Here is an 18,767-nt window from a genome sequence, read left to right on the forward strand (position 1 = left end):
CTGCCTACTTTCGGCCTGCAGGGAAGCTATTAATTTAGACCTGGCGTCACGGTGTACAGGGCATGACCAAACCACATGCTCTATGTCGTGATAACCCTCACCACAGGCACAGATACCACTTTCCCCGAGCCCAACACGACGGAGATGCGCGTCAAATCTATAGTGATTGGACATAAGCCGGGACATCACGCAAATGAAATCCCGACCTACATCCAACCCCTTGAACCACGGGTTCGTCGATACTTTGGAGATTATGGAATGTAACCACCTTCCCAATTCCCCTCTGGTCCAAGCATTTTGCCAACTGATGATCGTATTCTGACGTACAAGTGCGAAAAATTCATTAAAAGCAATTGGTCTTTCATAAATATCACCGTTTGTTGTCACCAAAATTCATTAAAAGCAATTGGTCTTACATAAATATCACCGTTTGTTGCGCCCACCTTAGCCAAAGAGTTCGCTTTCTCATTGCCCGGTATCGAGCAGTGAGAAGGGACCCACGCTAAGGTAATCTGAAACGATTTTTCGGATAAAGCACTCAGATGTTTCCGTATTTTCCCCAGGAAATACGGAGAGTGCTTAACATCTTTCATCGATCGGAGAGCCTCAATGGAACTGAGACTGTCCGTAAAGATGAAATAATGGTCTGTGGGCATTTTTTCGATAATCCCTAGGGTGTACTTAACTGCAATTATGCGACGTAAACAGAAGCAGGATTATCAAGCTTATGGGAGACGGTTAAATTGTTATTGAAAATACCGAAGCCAGTGGACCCATCAAGAAGTGATCCGTCAGTGTAGAACATATTGTCGCAGTTGATGTTTCGATATTTATTGGAAAAAATTTTGAGGATCTGCTGCACGCGTAAATGATCCGGGATTCCACGAGTTTCTTCTATCATGGATGTATCGAAAAACACAGTAGAATCAGAAGTATTTGATAAGTCGACACGATTTGGAATATTCGAAGAAGGGTTAATATTTTGGGACATGTGATGGAAATACAATGTCATAAAACGGGTTTGAGAATTAAGTTCGATTAACCTTTCAAAATTTTCAATCACGGGACGGTTCAAGACCTCACATTTGATAAGAATACGAGAAGACAGGCTCCAAAAGCGGTTTTTCAATGGTAGTACTCCAGCTAAGACCTCCAAACTCATCGTATGGGTCGATTGCATGCAACCTAAGGCGATACGCAAACAACGATATTGTATTCGCTCCAGTTTGATCAGATGTGTGTTTGCTGCGGAGCGGAAGCAGAAACACCCGTATTCAATAACAGACAATATCGTTGTTTGGTAAAGCCTTATAAGGTCTCCTGGATGGGCTCCCCACCATTGTCCGGTTATTGTACGAAGAAAATTCACTCTTTGTTGACATTTTTTCATCAGATACCTCACGTGACAACCCCAGGTGCCTTTAGAGTCGAACGAGATACCAAGATATTTGTGTACCAAAACCTGAGAAATCGTTTTACCCATTAATTGTGTTTGAAGCTGAGCAGGTTCATGCTTCCTAGAAAAAACTACTATCTCAGTCTTCTCCGGAGAGAATTCGATACCTAGCTGTAAAGCCCAAGCAGACAAATTGTCCAAGGTATCTTGCAATGGTCCTTGCAAATCGGCAGCTTTGGCTCCTGTAACAGAGATTACACTGTCGTCTGCAAGTTGTCTTATCGTGCATGAATTTGCCAGACATTCGTCGATGTCATTTACATAAAAGTTGTAAAGAAGGGGGCTTAAACATGAGCCCTGGGGAAGACCCATGTAGCTAATGCGAAAAGTTGCCAAATCGCCGTGCGTAAAATGCATGTGCTTTTCGGACAACAAATTGTGCAAAAAATTGTTTAAAATTGGAGAAAATCCTTGTCGGTGAAGTTTGCCCGAAAGAATGTCAATAGAAACGGAATCAAAAGCCCCCTTAATGTCCAAGAACGCAGACGCCATTTGTTCTTTGCGAGCATACGCCAGCTGAATATCTGTTGAAAGCAGCGCAAGACAATCATTCGTCCCCTTGGCACGGCGGAAGCCAAATTGAGTATCCGATAGTAGGCCATTTGATTCGACCCAATGGTCTAAACGACGGAGTATCATTTTTTACATCAATTTCCGGATACAGGATAGCATTGCAATCGGCCTATAAGAGTTGTGATCAGAAGCTGGTTTCCCTGGTTTTTGGATGGCGATCACCTTCACTTGCCTCCAATCCTGCGGTACAATGTTTTGCTCCAGGAACTTATTGAACAAGTTCAACAAGCGCCTCTTGGCATTGCCGGGTAGATTCTTCAACAAGTTGAATTTGATTCTATCTAACCCAGGCGCGTTATTGTTACAGGACAGGAGGGCAACTGAAAATTCTGCCATCGTAAAAGGTGATTCTATCGCGTCGTGGCCCGGAGACGCATCACGAACAATATTTTGCTCAGGAACAGAGTCCGGACATACTTTCCTGGCAAAATCAAATATCCACCTACTTGAAGACTCCTCGCTTTCGTTGACCGTTACGCGATTCCGCATTCTTCGGGCTGTGTTCCAAAGAGTGCTCATCGATGTCTCCGTCGACGTCTCGTTCACGAACCGACGCCAATATCCGCGTTTCTTTGCTTTAGCCAAGCTTTTAAGCTTGGTATCAAGCTCCGAATACCGTAAATAGTCGCCAGGTATACCTCCCTTCTGGTAGGCCAAAAACGCGTCGGATCTTTGCGTGTAGACATCGGAGCACTCTTGGTCCCACCACGGAGTGGGAGGCCGTTCTTTAATCGTTACGCCGGGATATTTCTTCGTTTGGGCTTGCAACGCGGCGTCGAGAATCAAGCCCGCGAGGAGGTTGTATTCTTCAAGTGGTGGATGATGTTGAATCGAATCGACCGCTTTTGAAATCATTTCCTCGTATAACTTCCAATCGACATTCCGTGTGAGGTCATACGGAATGTCAACTGGTCGCATGCGAGTTGACCCATTATTAATTGAAATAAGAATAGGCAAATGGTCGCTACCGTGAGGATCGAGGATTACCTTCCATGTGCAATTCAACCGTAGCGACGTCAAACATAAGAATAGATTCAAAGCGCTTGGGCGCGCTGGAGGTTTCGGGATACGTGTCATTTCGCCGTTGTTTAAAATAGTCATGTCGAAGTCATCGCAAAGGTTATAGATTAAAGAGGAGCGGTTATCATTGTAAGGGGAACCCCAAGCCACGCCATGAGAGTTGAAGTCTCCCAAAATCAAACGTGGCGAAGGAAGAAGTTCTATTAAATCAAAGAGCAGCCGTTGCCCAACCTGTGCTCTGGGAGGAATATATATTGAGGCAATACAAAGCTCTTTACCTTGTATTGTCATTTGACATGCGAAAACCTCGATGCCTGAAATCGAGGGGAGGTTATTACGATAGAAAGAATAGCACTTTTTAATCCCTAAAAGTACTCCTCCATATGGGAGGCTGGCATCACGGCTAACTAATAATACGTGCCCCGAAAGCTATCCGTTTAATTTATTAATTTATAAGTGAATTAAGTGGCCAAACTTGTTAAAAAGTGTCAAGTTGTGATCTGTGATGCTTTGTCTAAGTGAGAAAAGTGAAGGTTTTGTGAAAAACACAGTGTTCCTTGCGTGAAAGTGATAATTTTTCCTCGAATTGCAATTGAAAATTGTAAGGCCAGCTAAGTTGCGTGAGTGTGAGTGCCTACTTTGTGCGTCGCGCTAACTAGCGGTTCGTTATTAACATGCGAAAATGGAATGCATGGCGGTGTGAGCGAAGAGAACGATAATATCTGGAGAGAGAGCGAAGAGAGTAGTGTTGTGCTGTGCTTGTCGGTGTTTGTTTCGCTGGCATAGGCATAACCAAAATAAAACAGATGAGTATAAGTTTTTGTATCAAATATTTTAAGAATGCATAGGCTCTGTGTATAGTGGTTTTTAGCGGGTTTTGGACTTTTTCAGAAGTGTAAATGTGTCATCTGTTGGGTGCACAAAGTGTGGTAGCTTTTCGGTTGCGAGTAGTTTTTTTTTGTATTTACAAACCAGATTGTGCGATGCACTCTCACAGGTCAAAATTGACAGTTTTACAATATAGTTTCAAAATTTATCATTCGAGCATGACAATGCGGCATGCGGTTGATGCATCGTCTACAATTGTGAGTCCTGGCAGGGCGGTGACATTTTATTCAGTTCTATGTTCTTGTTTTATGATTTTCCTAGCTTTTGGACATATGTTGACATACATAAGTAACTTTTATTTAATTATGTTGAAATCGTTTTGAAAATGGAGCGGTCGTGCATTATGCCCCGGTGAAACGCATCATCGGCCCGGGTGAGTTTTGTTTATCTAAGGGTTTCCGGAGTGTAGTGGGCACGCTATTGTTTGCTTCGGGGAGGTGAGCTCAGTTTCGCGCACGTTATTTTGACAGCGCTCAGTGTAACTATCTTAATACAGCGGTTTCGGAGTTCAATGACCATTACATCGTATAATGCTCGGGTGTGCCTTGTGGGTTTTTTTCTACTCGCTCTAACGGTTCTTTGAGCTGGTACCAGTAGTTTGCGTTCGGCGTGCGGTGCGTTTTACGAAATTCATTCGTTTCGAGGTAAGTTTTAATAGTTCACGGGATGAAACGCGAAGTTTGGTGTGATACAGACTGTTAACGATTGGTTGCCGGTGATACCTAGAAACTTCGATTCTCCTATATGCCGATACAGCGATCGTGATGCGGTTCTATTTATATCGTCTTCTGATGGCCGGTTGCGCAGAGACCGCGAAATATCCATATCGGGCGCGAATTTGTGTAGAAAAGATCGCACCATCAACCTCGATGGATCCAGATCAATTCCTTTCCACTAACACTAATACCTTCCTTTGATACTTGTGGATGATGCAGAGGATTCCTCGGTCTCTAGTAGCAACAAGTATTAAACTAACACTCCCGATATCCCTTCCTCTACTGATCTGCATTGGGCGTGGCCAGCTACGTTATTGACCAGTGAAAAGAAAAATCACCAGGAATTGTACACTGAAAATGGCTTGCTACTCCTAGGCACCATTTTGACGGTTCTTTGTGCAATTTCAGCTGATTCTGGTCAATCGCGGGCAACACACGGGCGATCAAATATGCTATATGCTATGCTATGCCTAAAAGTACTCCTCCATATGGGGTGTCTCGATCAAGGCGAATAATATTAAAATCATGGAAGTTGAGATCAATATTTGAAGTAAGCCAAGTTTCACAAAGGGAAAATGCATCGCATTTGTTTTTATTTATCAAAACTTTAAACGAATCAATTTTTGGTAAAATTCTTCTACAATTCCACTGTAAGACAGAGAAAGAATCCTTCATATACGCAGTTGAATTAGGCATCGAAGGATACAATCGTTGCAAGGAGGGGCCGTTGGGCAGTCAACTGCTTCAAAAATGATCTAACTGTTGAGAGAAATGCTGTAAGAAAAATTTTAATTGGATCGGGTACATTGAAAGTTTCAAAAATCCAGTCCACAATGTCAGAAAATTTCACTAATCCAGAGTTTGTTTCATCAACTGGATGTGCAAAAGGAACAACTGGGGTTTTAGATGTTCCTGGCAGTGCTGGGAACTCCTTCTGGGACTTTAAATTTGCAAGCCCAGGAGGAGTTTGCTTCGGTTTTTCCGCAGCACTGTTTGGTTTGCTTGTAACTTTCATTTCACTTTGAGAAATCTTTGGACCTTTTCTGGGAAGTTTAGGAGAGGAAATATTTTTCCTCTTTCTAGACTCCCCAGGATTGGCGTAAGATGTTCCCGCTGGTGAATCGTCAGAATCGGTTTCATCAGAGGACAACAGATCATAAGGGTTTGATGTAATGGGAGAATTGGTAACGGTCTTCTTCAGCATCTCAGCGTAAGAACGCTTCGAACGCTCTTTGAGAGACCTCTTTATTTTATCCCTGCGCTGCATGTACACCGCACATGTCGAGAGCTCATGCTGACTCTTCCCACAGTGAATGCATTTTTCAGCATTTTTACTGCAGGAATCATCCGCATGATTCTCCCCACACTTGCCACAACGTGCCTTATTGCAGCAGTAGGCGGCGGTGTGGCCTAACTGCTTGCAATTCAGGCAGTTCATGACGCGAGGCACATATAATCGCACAGGGAGACGAACCCGGTGGATCGAGACGTGGCTTGGTAGCGCTGACCCGGCGAACGTAACTCGAAACGAGTCTGACGGGGTGTATACTGTTTTGCCACCGATGATCGATGCTGACCGCAATTGCTTGCAGTCGAGCACCTTTACATCGGGACAGGTTTTGTTTTTAAAGCACCCTTTGGCACTTGCCAGTATACACTCGACGGACAGACTCGAATCGGTTATGACACCGTCGATCTCCACGTCTCGTGCGGGTATGTAAACGCGATACTCGCGTGTGAAGAGCTCAGAGCAAGCTATATCGTTGGCCTCGTTCAGATTACTGACCACGACACGGAGCTTGTTAGGCCGGACCTTGGAAATTTCGGTCACGCCCTTGTACTCCTTCGTCAGGTCTTTAGAAATCTGCAAGAGGTTCAACTGTTTCGATTTCGGTCTCGCCTTTGGCCGAAAATAGACTGCATAGCTGCCCTGGGCTCCGTCTGGGTAAAGCCTGGGGCAAGGGGGGACTGAAGAATGAACAGGAGAGGGGGTAACAGAAGGGTCAGGGTCAGAGGGGTTCGGGGATGGTGGCGCGGGAGGCGAGGGATCTACATCCATCCTGCTAAGTCTAGCGCACTAGCGCCGACAAGAGCACGTACCTTTTTACTTCTCCCTTCCAGTAAGGTTGGTTGTCCGATCGTTCGAAGTTGCAGCCGTTACAGCCAGCAGCACCAATACAGCAGCACCAAACAGCCACCAGCAGCGAGCCAGGTGTAAGATCACTCCACACAGCGATACAACTCACTGTCAACTGATGGCTTCTTCTTTTTCCTCTTTCGTGTCTCGTCCACTGCTGTAGCACAATTCAGCCAGCAGCCAAATCGGCTTACGCACCAGCTGGTAGTCACGATGCGAAACAATTGCACAAAGGCGCGACCTTGAACCCGGATTTATTTCACTCGACCAGGCAAACAATGCCAACACTTGTTCACACGTCTTTTGTTTTATATTCTATCGGAGCGATCACCGATCACACGTCCGATACTGATGCGTGTTCGGCACAGAATGATTTTTACATTTTGATACATAACTTCTCAACTAAAAATCCGATTACATTATTATTTATTTGGCATTCTGTCATAATGACAGGGCCTGATTTACAAAGTTTCTCCAATTCACTCGGTTATTAGCTGCCGCTTTCCAATCCCTGGAACACCGTGTACTCTCTGCCAGATCTAGCTACACCTGGTCCCATCTTGCCCGCTGCGCCCCTGATCGTCTTCAATGAAATGTAATAGGATCTTATGGGGCAATTATAACTTACATTTGCAATTAATTTCGTGAAAATCGGTCCAGCCATCTCTGCGAAAAGTGAGTGAGAATTGAAATCTGCACAAACACACACACACATACACACACACATACACACACCACACACGCACACACACACACGCACGCACACGCACACACGCACGAACACACACATGCACACACACGCACGCACGCACACACACACATACAGAAAACGCTCAGCTCGTCGAACTGAGTCGAGTGATATAAGCCATGCGGTCCTTTGGAGCACACTATACCGATAAAATCAACCGTTTCGACCCTAAAAATATTTGTAATCCTAGTAACAGATGGTGGGCGGTCTTACCCCGCTAGTGGTCAAAAAGACCCTGCATGAAAAGATCTGCAAATTTTCAATGCATTTTTAAAATTGATAAGAAAGTTGGAAAATAAAAAAAAACTGAAATTGCAGCCGCACTTTTTTTAAACAGCATTGCTTAAGGGGGCTGTCTTATCCCGCTTACCCCTACACACAGGAGGCAATCCACGCTACTTCGCAAATCGATCATTTCCGATTTCGTTGAAACTTTGCACAGTTGTTTCTTTTTGATTAAGAGGTCATTTTATGATATCAGTTCTTCATGTAGACTCACGACTGCTTTTTCAAAAGGGCCTATGGTCCAAATTTTCCAAATTGTCACAATGTCTCGAAAAGTACTTTTTTTTAAAAACCAAATTTTTTTACAACCTTAAAGCTGAAAATATATACTACTATCTGTCAAAACTTTGTTATGGTGATGGTTGGTCTATAAAAAATCGGATCATTGAATGATGCGCAGTGAGAAGGAATTATCACTCCCGGTCGTTGTTTCAGTTGCTTCATTGTGCAACTTGAGTGGCTCGGACCCATCACGGAGTAGTAACCATTGACATATACAGTCAGAACTAAGCTAAGCTAACTAAGCATAAATTAATCATTTTTATACTGGCCCTGTTGAAATTCAATATGCGTGACTCACCGGCGAACCCTTTTAACAGAAAGTTTTTACAATAGAACGAACTCGCAAGGTAACCAATTCAAACAGTACGTGCTTATGTCAAGTAAATCCGGGTTCAGAGAACCGGGAGCTGCGATATAGAGCAGAGACAGGTTTTGCTGTTAATTTTGCACCTGAAGCAGTCCACGCTACTTTGAAAATCAATGCTGATCGATCAAGTCAGCTTTCGCTGAAAGTATGTTTAGTAGTTCCTTTTTCCTATCCAAAAATGTGACTGATGAATAAAAATTCCTTATCGGAAAAACGGTTTAATTGATTGAAATGGTGTTTTCAGCAAAGTTTTATTTAATAAAGTTGCGGCTCTAGGAAAAAAATTATTTTCTGTGCCGAATTTTTCAAATTGTCACAAAATATTAAATATCTCGAAAAGTACCTTTTTTAAAAATCAATTTTTGTCTACATATTGAAAACAACAATGTTTGCTACTATCTGTCAAAATTTGGTGTTGGTAGAATGAGAAAATAGTTTGTTTGATTTATGTTATGTCTTCAGCAAAGTTGTAGTAGTAGTAGTTTTTTCGTTTAAAAAAAGTACACTGGAAGGAAAAAAATCACAGGAGGGTTGTGTGCAAAGCCACGACCGCAAGGTTGAAGTTAAATACTTTTACACAGCTCTACCTACGACTGTACATTAACCTACGGCCGGGCGAATCGGTTCGCGCCGCTTTTCGCGTTTAGCCTGGCAGAGGCCTAATGCGCACGGCCAACACAATAGAAAGGTGTTTTCACATTGAAAATTAGACACGGCTTTATGCATCAACCGCTAATACCGCCGCTATCGTACGAAAGTCAGCCTGGCAGAGGCCTGAGACGTGGTACCAACCACAGGGCAAGTGATTTGTTTAATTTGAAGGCAGCCACAGGCGCAATCCGCTGCTATCCTCTGTTACTGTTGAGTGCTGATCTCTGCTGTCAACGTTGTGGACGGTCCATCCAGCTCACCATCCGACTGATGAATGTAGCTAGTTTTCCCAGAAACACTCTGTTATAGCCGAAGGGTGCTACGTAATAGGCCACGCCTTTCAGTTCAGGTTTACCATTTCCTTATGTTCTTTAGACGAATTATTCCACAATTCGCATTTGATTTTTGTATCCAGCGAATAAACACCGATGGTGCTCTCACACACGCAACGGTTTTAACCCGTATCTTATTGCGGTTTGTAACATCAAGCGATTTCGTTTGCTCGCTGTTGCGTGTTGCATCATGTTGCAACTTGGCAGCTGGGAGACGACGAAATTCTGTTTATGCTGATTGATTGAATCGACTTCATATTAGCTCTGCATAGTCGAACTAACTGCTTTAATGAATGCGTTCTAACAGGGCAGTTCATTATTTAATGTCGGTTATACTGATCGCAGCCTTTGCGCTGCCCCTACAGTGGGGGGTTTACTAAAGGCCCAAATACACACACGGCGTAATGACGCCTTCTCCATACAAAATGGAAGGCGGGATAGCGATCACGCCCTCTATTTTGTATGGAGAAGGTGTCATTGCGCCGTGTGTGTATTTGGGCCTTGAATAAAGTGAAAACTAGACAACTACAACAGAATTTGATTGCATCCCGCACAGAATGTCTGCTTGTGTTGATGCCAGAAAATTATTAACCTTCAATTATTTTTTTATTTGCCTTGAAAAAAGCATTTTGCGGTTCAAAATCGGTTGCTAATTACAACTTTTGAGCTGCCCTAACATTGGGGGAATTAAGATACACGGACAACATGCACTGTGGAAGCTATTTTACATTCAGTAAATTCGACGGGTGCGACAGATTTAAATTGCTAGGATGCAACACAGAGTGCTTGCTTGCGTTGACAAAAACTATTAACTTTCAAGGACTTGTTTATTTGCCTTGAAAAAAGGCATTTTGATGTTCAAAATTTGATTTCCTGATGGCAATCTTCATGCTGCCCCAACACGGGGGGAATAATAGCTGTCTGGCGACACACGCTGAGAAAAACCGCGCTGCTCCTGAGACGTGGTGACCAACCACAGGGCTAGTGCTGCTGCTAAGAAAGGACGACTGCTGTTGTCGCTGTCTAGAACTATTATGAGCGGCTCCGGCTGAAACAGGCTTTTATATAGGCCAAATAGCATGTTTTTAATTGCAAGGTATATGATCCTGTCGACCGTGCTTGGAAAGCAAGCATATAACGACCAATCAGAGGTCGAATTTTTCGTTTTGACAAGGCTTGACTATTTTCAATACTACAATAGTGTGAATAATAAAATTTCAATTATCTTATTTTGGGAAGAATCTTATTTTGGGAGAAATCTAAGAAGATTTTCCAATCTATTGCTGCAAGAACGAAGGAAATCCATCGAATACTAACCGATTTATTAGCATTTGAAATTGGACATATTTTTCACTTTTTTCGGTTTTAGATTTTCATTTCACATCCCTATGTAGCCGAACTTCTTGAGAGAAGTATTCTACTTCAAAAAATTTTCGGAGAAAATATTAAAAGGATAATTACAAGAAGCAGCTCGAAAAAGCCCACCTTTAAAAGATTTGATTATCTTTTACAAAAAAATACATATTATTAGCTAAACATTGATGCTCATTTGAACGTGATAGAATAAGAACTAAATTATTGTAAAAAGACAATTTTTAAAAAAACTTTTTTAATCGGAATGACAACATTCTCAACATTGGGTGGTATTTGGTCATTTTCAGCTGTTTTTTCTGGCATCAATCTGGTTCCGGAAATACCCGTTTTGAGTGGTATTTAGTTAATTTGGCTGTTTACCAGAAACTAAAAGTAATCATTTTTAAATTCAAAATGGTGTCCAGGGTCAATACTTGAATATGAAATATCCATATTGAATAGTATTCAGTCATTTTCGGCTGGTTTTTGAAAGTTGCCATCTTTTAACTAAAATGGTCGAGAGGTCGATTTTCAGCTCCTTGCATCATTCCGCTTCCGAAAATAGTCATATTGGGTGGTATTTTTGGTCACTTTAGGCTGTTTTCCAGAAACCGCAAGTTGCCATCTTACAATTCAAAATGGTGTCTGAGGTCGATTTGTGGCTTCAGTGCATCATTACGACTCCGAAAATACCCATATCAGGTGGGATTTAGTCACTTTCCGCTGTTTTTCAGGAACTAGAAGTCGCTATTTTCAACAGATCCAGTATAAAAAAGAATGATTATGGTACAACAACAACGCATTAATCGGTATCATGCTCTTAACGATAGTTTTTTTACATTGTACCGTAACGATATTTTTTCAGTATTCACCATATAAATGATAAGAGCCATGAAATCGATGCCAATGATAATATGATAAGCGCAGAAGAGGCTACTCTAGCTGCCTAAAATTCTTGAATAAATTTCAAAGTATACATTTTCGCAGAGCGAAAAAATAATACAATACAAAATACAAATAATATTCCAGACATTTGGTGACTCCACCTGGATGTCTCAACTGCAATAGGCTTGAAAAATATTACAAGTTGAAATAACAAGTTTTTTTAAAACGCAGATTTCCTCGCGTAAATAGCGATTCCAACGTACTCTGAATCTCTGATAATTGTTGACAAAAGCACGATAAATTACAACACGGAAATTATATCATACTTTTATCAGCAAACATCAGAGATTCAGAGTACGTCGGAATCGCTTTTTGCGCGAGGAAATCTGCGTATTAAAATAAAGTGTGAATTCCGATTCTCGCATGAATTCTGGAACTTACGTCATACTTTATTCGTAGAAAGGTTTGAGGACAAATTCTAAAAAAAAAAGATTAAAGAACAGATTCTGCGAACCATGGAAATTTGTTGGATTTTGACACTATTGAAAAAAAAAAATCATGGAGATCATACGTAAGAACCTCCTTGACACCCGCGTGATGGTAGATATCCACATAAACTATGAAATCTGCGTGAAAATGATCAGAAAATAATGCGTAGAAAGCGACTTTAGAGTACCGTGCTGGACCGAAATCCGTACACCTAAGCACATGATAATCTTCGACGGTCAACATAAAATCAAGAAATCACATATTGCTTTAAACTGACATGTTTACTTATAGGTCTACTTATATTTTATCACTATTTTCAAGCAAAATGATTAAAATCACTCTGAAACTCGAAAAAATCATGTTCAAATAGAACATGTTTTGAATCGAAATCCGTACAGTTTTTTGTCTGAATCAAAACCCGTACACTTTTGAATCGAAATCCGCACACACACGATATAGACTGGATTAGAGTCCATACAGAAATAAATCAAAATCCGTATAGATATAGAAGTACATAAATGAACATCTTTTATTTATAATTCATCTTTAATATTACGAATAAATATATTTTGAGGATCAATTTGTTCCTAAAGTTTCACACGGTTTTCTAATTCTTATATCAGCTGAAATAGTGCAATTTTCGTAGCGTTTCGTTGCGGCACCCCTTATTGTAGCAACCGGAACGCCGGAACCTTTCGAAGCTTCCCAGTACGACTTTCCCTAGCGCACCTCAGTCACAGCTCCTTCGAAATTGTTTGCCGTATATTTATATTTGTTTTCTTCCATTATATGCTGAAAACAAGAAGAAAGCTCAACAATATATGCATGATACACACGCTGTACGGATTTCGATTCAAGCAATTAACAAGGATCAAAATCCGTACGGCACAGTTTTTGTTGAATAAATACAATTTACACTATTCACCAGACAAAATACAGCTCGAAAATGACGAAGACTTACCTTTTCCATCATTTTCAAGAAGATTCACAGAGTAAAACACGTATATCTCACTTGAAAAACGTTTTCAACTGAAGAACGTTTTCTTAGTAAATTCTCTAACGATACAACGAAATGACAACTGAAACCGATACACGATTGATTTTTTATTTTTATTATTTTTATTTCATGGCCTACTGACGCATAGTTTAATTTAACAGAAGGCCAACAGCTCAACGGACATGTACATGTAACTATCATATGAATTTTCATTTTTATAATGCTTAAAATTGAAGAAAAACGTCAAGGTGTACGGATTTCGATACTGTACGGGTTTCGATCCAGCACGGTATACCTACTCTAGTCGTATTCTAGAAAGTTTTGATGAAGCACGCTCAAAACGTCAAACACCTAAACTTATCCATTCGTTTTTCTCGTTGGTAAAGCGGGAAAGCATCCGGTAATTAGAACGTAGAGCCGGTTGCTAATTCATTCAAGCAAAAGTTTATATTTAAATTTTACATACTTTAGAAGTTGATGTTGCATCAGCAAAGTTTTTCAACGCAATTAACTTTTGTGCGTTCGTTTTTCTGCACCAACAGTTTTTAGTGCACTATTAAACATGTTTATTCATATTAATGAGCTCTTGATGATTGTAAATTAGTTTATTTCTGTCAAAACTTTATATCACGAAGGTTTCACTTTCTCGTCAAGCACAAGAGAATGTTTACTAAACGAGAACATGGAAATATTGGTTTACCAATAGTGTTGTAAATGACTTAGGTTTGGTTACTGATAAAAAAATAAGTAGGTACCCAATACTCACGGCATGGGTGAGAAGTGGTAAGCTACTGAATGTCGCCTAAAGAGTTATTTATTTATTTTTCATAAACATCTCTACATCTGCCTATTTATTAAATTTAAGTGTTTCAAATATGTTTGTTTTCTGTATATAAGTTGGGACTATCAGTAAAAGAGTCATAAAAAAAAAACTATTTATTGAACGACTTTTACGACCGATACATTCGAATGCTAACTTAAGACTAAAAGCTATTCTGACTCCCTAACTACTCAAACCCTAAACTGATTGATCAGCGAAAACGTGTCCATTCCGGTGAGCCCATGCTGTCCTTGTTGCTGGCAGGTGTGACGTTGCGTTTCCTGTGGAGCATGCATTTGGCACCACTGTCGGCGGCGAATGTATTTTTCAGGTGCCCAACGAAACTTCGTTGCAGGTTCGGGTGTCACCTGGCTCGGTGATTGCTGAATCGTCTGGTTTTAAGGTAGCTCGTGTGGCATAGTGGTAGCTGGGACACGTCACAATGTATCGTCTCCCCCCTAAGAGTGTCATACGTTTCTGGATGTTAGTCATGGATGTTAGTGTGGAGAGCAAATCTTGGGAGTTGCATTGGCTTTTTCTTTAAAGATGCTGGGTTTTTCGATTTTTCGTGGGATGATGCTTGCTTGGTGTCTTCGTTTTGGCAATCCTGCTTTAATTCGAGCGAGGAAGGTGGTAGAACGTCATTGACTTCTTTCTTACGTCTGTGGTATTTGATGAATTTGATAGAGATGTAGAAAATTAATAGGATAGCGAAGACTCACGCTCCGTAACTGAAATTTTTCTGCTTTTGATGAATTTGTAATTGGACCTTCTCGAGCTTATGAAGTTTTCCAAGATGGATTGGTTGGTCTTCTATTTGCAAGATAGGATTGGCCGTTTGTAATGTTTTTCCGTAAATTGGTGCGAGATATTCCGTTTTAAATGATTTGGTGGGGTTCTTGGTGAATGTGTAATTTAGAATGCTTACTTCACATTCGTTAACCTCTATGATTGTTGGCTCGTTGATGACTTTCTTCATGCCACATGAGTCTGAAATTGAAAGGTTTGTGCTCGTATCTATTAATATTATACCTTTCTTTATTTCCTTATTGCGTGTTGTGTGCGGTTGTCTTGTAAGATGACATCGTGGAGTAAGGTGCGTGAGCATGTTGAAAATACAATCTTTTTTTAGTGGTGTTGAATCTTCGCAGATGGTGCATGTTGCTTGCTGCACAAAAATTCTGTCGTGTAGTTTAGTCACTAGGTCAATATGCGTTTCTACTGTTGATCCGTTGATGTTGATGATTTCCAGGCTGATCAGGTCGTATGCTTCTGCTTCTAGCTTGGGAATTTTTACGAGAACAGTTATCTATTTGTCGCTAAATAAAATGCTGCTTTTTGTATATTGGAAAATTTCGTCAATAACTTTCAAATCTCAATTTTTGTTCTATGAGTTGCTTGAAAATATAAAGTTTCTCTTGATATGACAGAGTATTTTTGTGGAGCAGATTTGTTTTTGAGAATGCTATCTGTTCTTCTACATCTTCCAGAATTTTAACTATACTGTCCGTATTGAAAATAAGATTGATAAATTCTAAATCTACTTTGGTTTTGAGCGTCGAATTTTCGGTGATTATTAACTGTGAGTGGATTCTCTTGAGCGCTGTTGATAATCTTTCTAATCTATCGTGAAGGGCTGAATTTATTTTGATTTGCTCGTTCTGGGTTTCTGTTGCTTGATTGGCGTGGTTTTCTAAAATTTGCAGACTATTGTGAATTAGTTCTAGGTCTTCGCTGTCTGGGTTTCCAGCTATGTATTTTATGACTGAACCTAGGCCGTTAATGAGCGCTCGCTTTGGTCTATTTGAGTAAAGAGTCCTGATTTTTTCGTTGGCAATTCTTAGTTTTTCTGATAATTTATATAATGTATATGTATTAGGGTGCCAGGCAAAATGGTCATCTCGAATTTCAAAAAAAAAAACCCTATACAAAATTTTCACCTGCTCGAAAAAACACCTTGTGCAAAATTTCAGCTCAATCGGACTTAAAATGGGTTGGCTTTTTTGAAAACCGAAAAATCACCCAAGGGGAAGGGGGGGGGGGTGTACGTGAAATTTCGGTTTTCGAATTTTTTTTTTGATGCCAAATGACTTAAAAACGCATGAAACGTCGAGAATTGGTGTCATCTGAAAAAAATTTTTTTTGCAAAAATTTACTCTCTGGGACTTAGTCGTTTTTTCAATTGTGGAAGGCGGAGTTTGAAATGTTTAGAATTTATCTTTTGAAATTGATCACTAGTCTCTCGAAATAGCTTGTATAATGATATAATATATACTATAACTAGCATCGAATACATTATGTTTCATTAGGGTGATTCATTTATTCGGCATAGGGTGGTTCATAATATTGTGAAAAGGACAGGACAAAATATTATCTACAACTTTGCCGAAGACACTATGCCGTTCGACTGTAGACATATTTTTAATTTCCAATAGAGCACTCTATGAGGAATCAAGAATATTTCTACAGTCAAAACGGTTTATTTGATTGTTATAGTGTATCTGGCAAAGTTGTAAATAATAACCTCGTTCCTCCAAAAAAATGTACCCTGTGAAAAAAAAAATTAAAAAATATAACTTTTTTTTCTGATTCCTCCATGGCCGGTTCCGTTGTTCAGGCAAACTTGCGTAGTTTTTATAAAAAAACTATTTAAAACAACTGATTTAAATGGGCTGTTTTCGATAATTAATTTATAACTTTCTTTTATTTTTTTTTAAATTAGTAATTTGTTTTTAGAGTGTATATTTTTTTGAAAAACAAAACTATTATATACAACTTTGCCGAAGATGTCACACCGCACACCGGCACGTTCACGTTCTGATGATGTAAACTTGACAGAAAATGTATGGTCGAACTGCAAAAACGACGCAAACCCAGAAAGAACGAGTCAATTGTGTTGCCTATCTGATTGAGATCCCTATACTCTCATTATCACTGAATAACATCGATACAGTCTTTTGTCCGATTATATAAGCCAGAGCACTGTGTGTTCAATCAAGTATTGGCAAAGGATATTATTGTGGCAAATAAAACGAATAAATTGCCTGGTAAAACATTCGAAAGACGAGTGCAAGTGTCTTAGAGAGTAGATTTTCAAACAAAGTAATATAACATATTCCATTAGTTTCCACCGTTTCATTTAAAAGTTTAAGACACTTGAAATCGAAAACATTTTTCAAATATTAAAATTCCATGTACCACCCGTGTGTGATTTTGCAAATGACATGAAGGCATTCAACATTTTCCACGAGACACAATCCTAATTTTGGTCGAGATAATTTTTTTTTGCACAGAGTAGTTTGATACATTTTGTAAATTTGTTTTGTAATATTTTGCCATTTTACTTATAATTTTTCCAATTCAACATTGCCACCCTAATGACAATGATATAACAAATATTATATTTTCAGGAATTTTTCTATTGGTATTCAGTGAAAAGTGATTTTTTCCATTTTATACTCATTTTTACACAATATTATGAACCACCCTATGTCGAATAAATGAACCACCCTAATGAAACATAATGTATTCGATGGTAGTTATAATGTATATCATTATACAAGCTATTTCGAGAGACTAGTGATCAATTTCAAAAGATAAATTTTAAACATTTTGAACTCCGCCTTACACAATTAAAAAAACGACTAAGTCCCAGAGATTTTTTTCAGATGACACCAATTCTCGACGTTTCATGCGTTTTTAAGTCATTTGGCATCAAAAAAAAAAAATTCGAAAACCGATGCAATGCAGATTACAAACGGTTGTCGGGGCGCAAAAAATGGTCACAGTCATCATTGGACACTGCTATAGACGCGGTTATTTCACATCGAATGTCAGTGAACCGAGCAGCTATTGCACACGGCATTCCACGTTCAATGTTGAGCCGACTTTTAAGGCTGCGTCGAACAGATTCGTCGCAGCATAGCTTGGGGCGATACGCAACGGTGTTCTCGATCCAGCAGGAGAAAGAATTGGTGCAGCATGTTTCGAGCATGGAGAAGCGATTCTACGGGGTAACTCTTCGGGACCTACGAAGTTTGGCGTATCAGCTGGCAGAGCAAAACCAGATTCCTCATCCGTTTAACAAATCGACAAAACTAGCTGGGCTGGACTGGCTTCACGGATTCAGGAAGCGGCATCCTGAACTTTCCTTAAGAACACCGGAAGCAACTTCTGCAGCACGAGCTCAAGGTTTCAATAAAGTAGCTGTGGATCATTTTTTTAATGTTCTGGAAGAGGCGCTTTCCTCTGGCAGATTTCCGGCAAGCCGGATTTACAACGTCGAGAAAATAAATATAATAGATAAAAAGTTTGACCCGCTTTTACGAAAAAATACAGGTTCAAACAAAGAGATCCAAGATTTTGGCATTGAAGGGGCAACGGCAAGTTGGATGCATCACATCGGCCGAACGAGGAGTGTTGACAACGGCATGCGTTCGTATGTCGGCAGCCGGAAGTTTCCTGCCACCGATGTTGATTTTCCCGCGCGTTCGGTTGACTGACCGGTTAATAAAAGGTGCTCCTCCGGACACTTTATTCAAATGCAATACTTCCGGCTGGATGACAACTGATAATTTCAGAAATTGGTTTGACCATTATTTGAGGCACACTAGGCCTAGCTTCGAGAATCCCGTATTGTTGTTGTTGGATGGTCATGTGTCACATACAAAAAACTTGGCTTTTCTTGAAAATGCTAGAAAAAATCACGTCAGTGTCATAAGTTTCCCGCCACACTGCAGTCACAAGTTGCAGCCGCTGGATATTAGCT

General features: G+C 40.3%; 1 protein-coding gene across 2 annotated transcripts in view; it reads left to right on the forward strand.

Annotated features, from left to right (window-relative positions):
* The window catches only part of LOC129717836 (protein timeless homolog), a 279,468-nt gene that overhangs the window by 83,907 nt on the left and 176,794 nt on the right, over positions 1-18,767 (forward strand). The window lies entirely within an intron of this gene.

Source organism: Wyeomyia smithii, chromosome 1, assembly GCF_029784165.1.
Source record: "Wyeomyia smithii strain HCP4-BCI-WySm-NY-G18 chromosome 1, ASM2978416v1, whole genome shotgun sequence".
NCBI lineage: Eukaryota > Metazoa > Arthropoda > Insecta > Diptera > Culicidae > Wyeomyia > Wyeomyia smithii.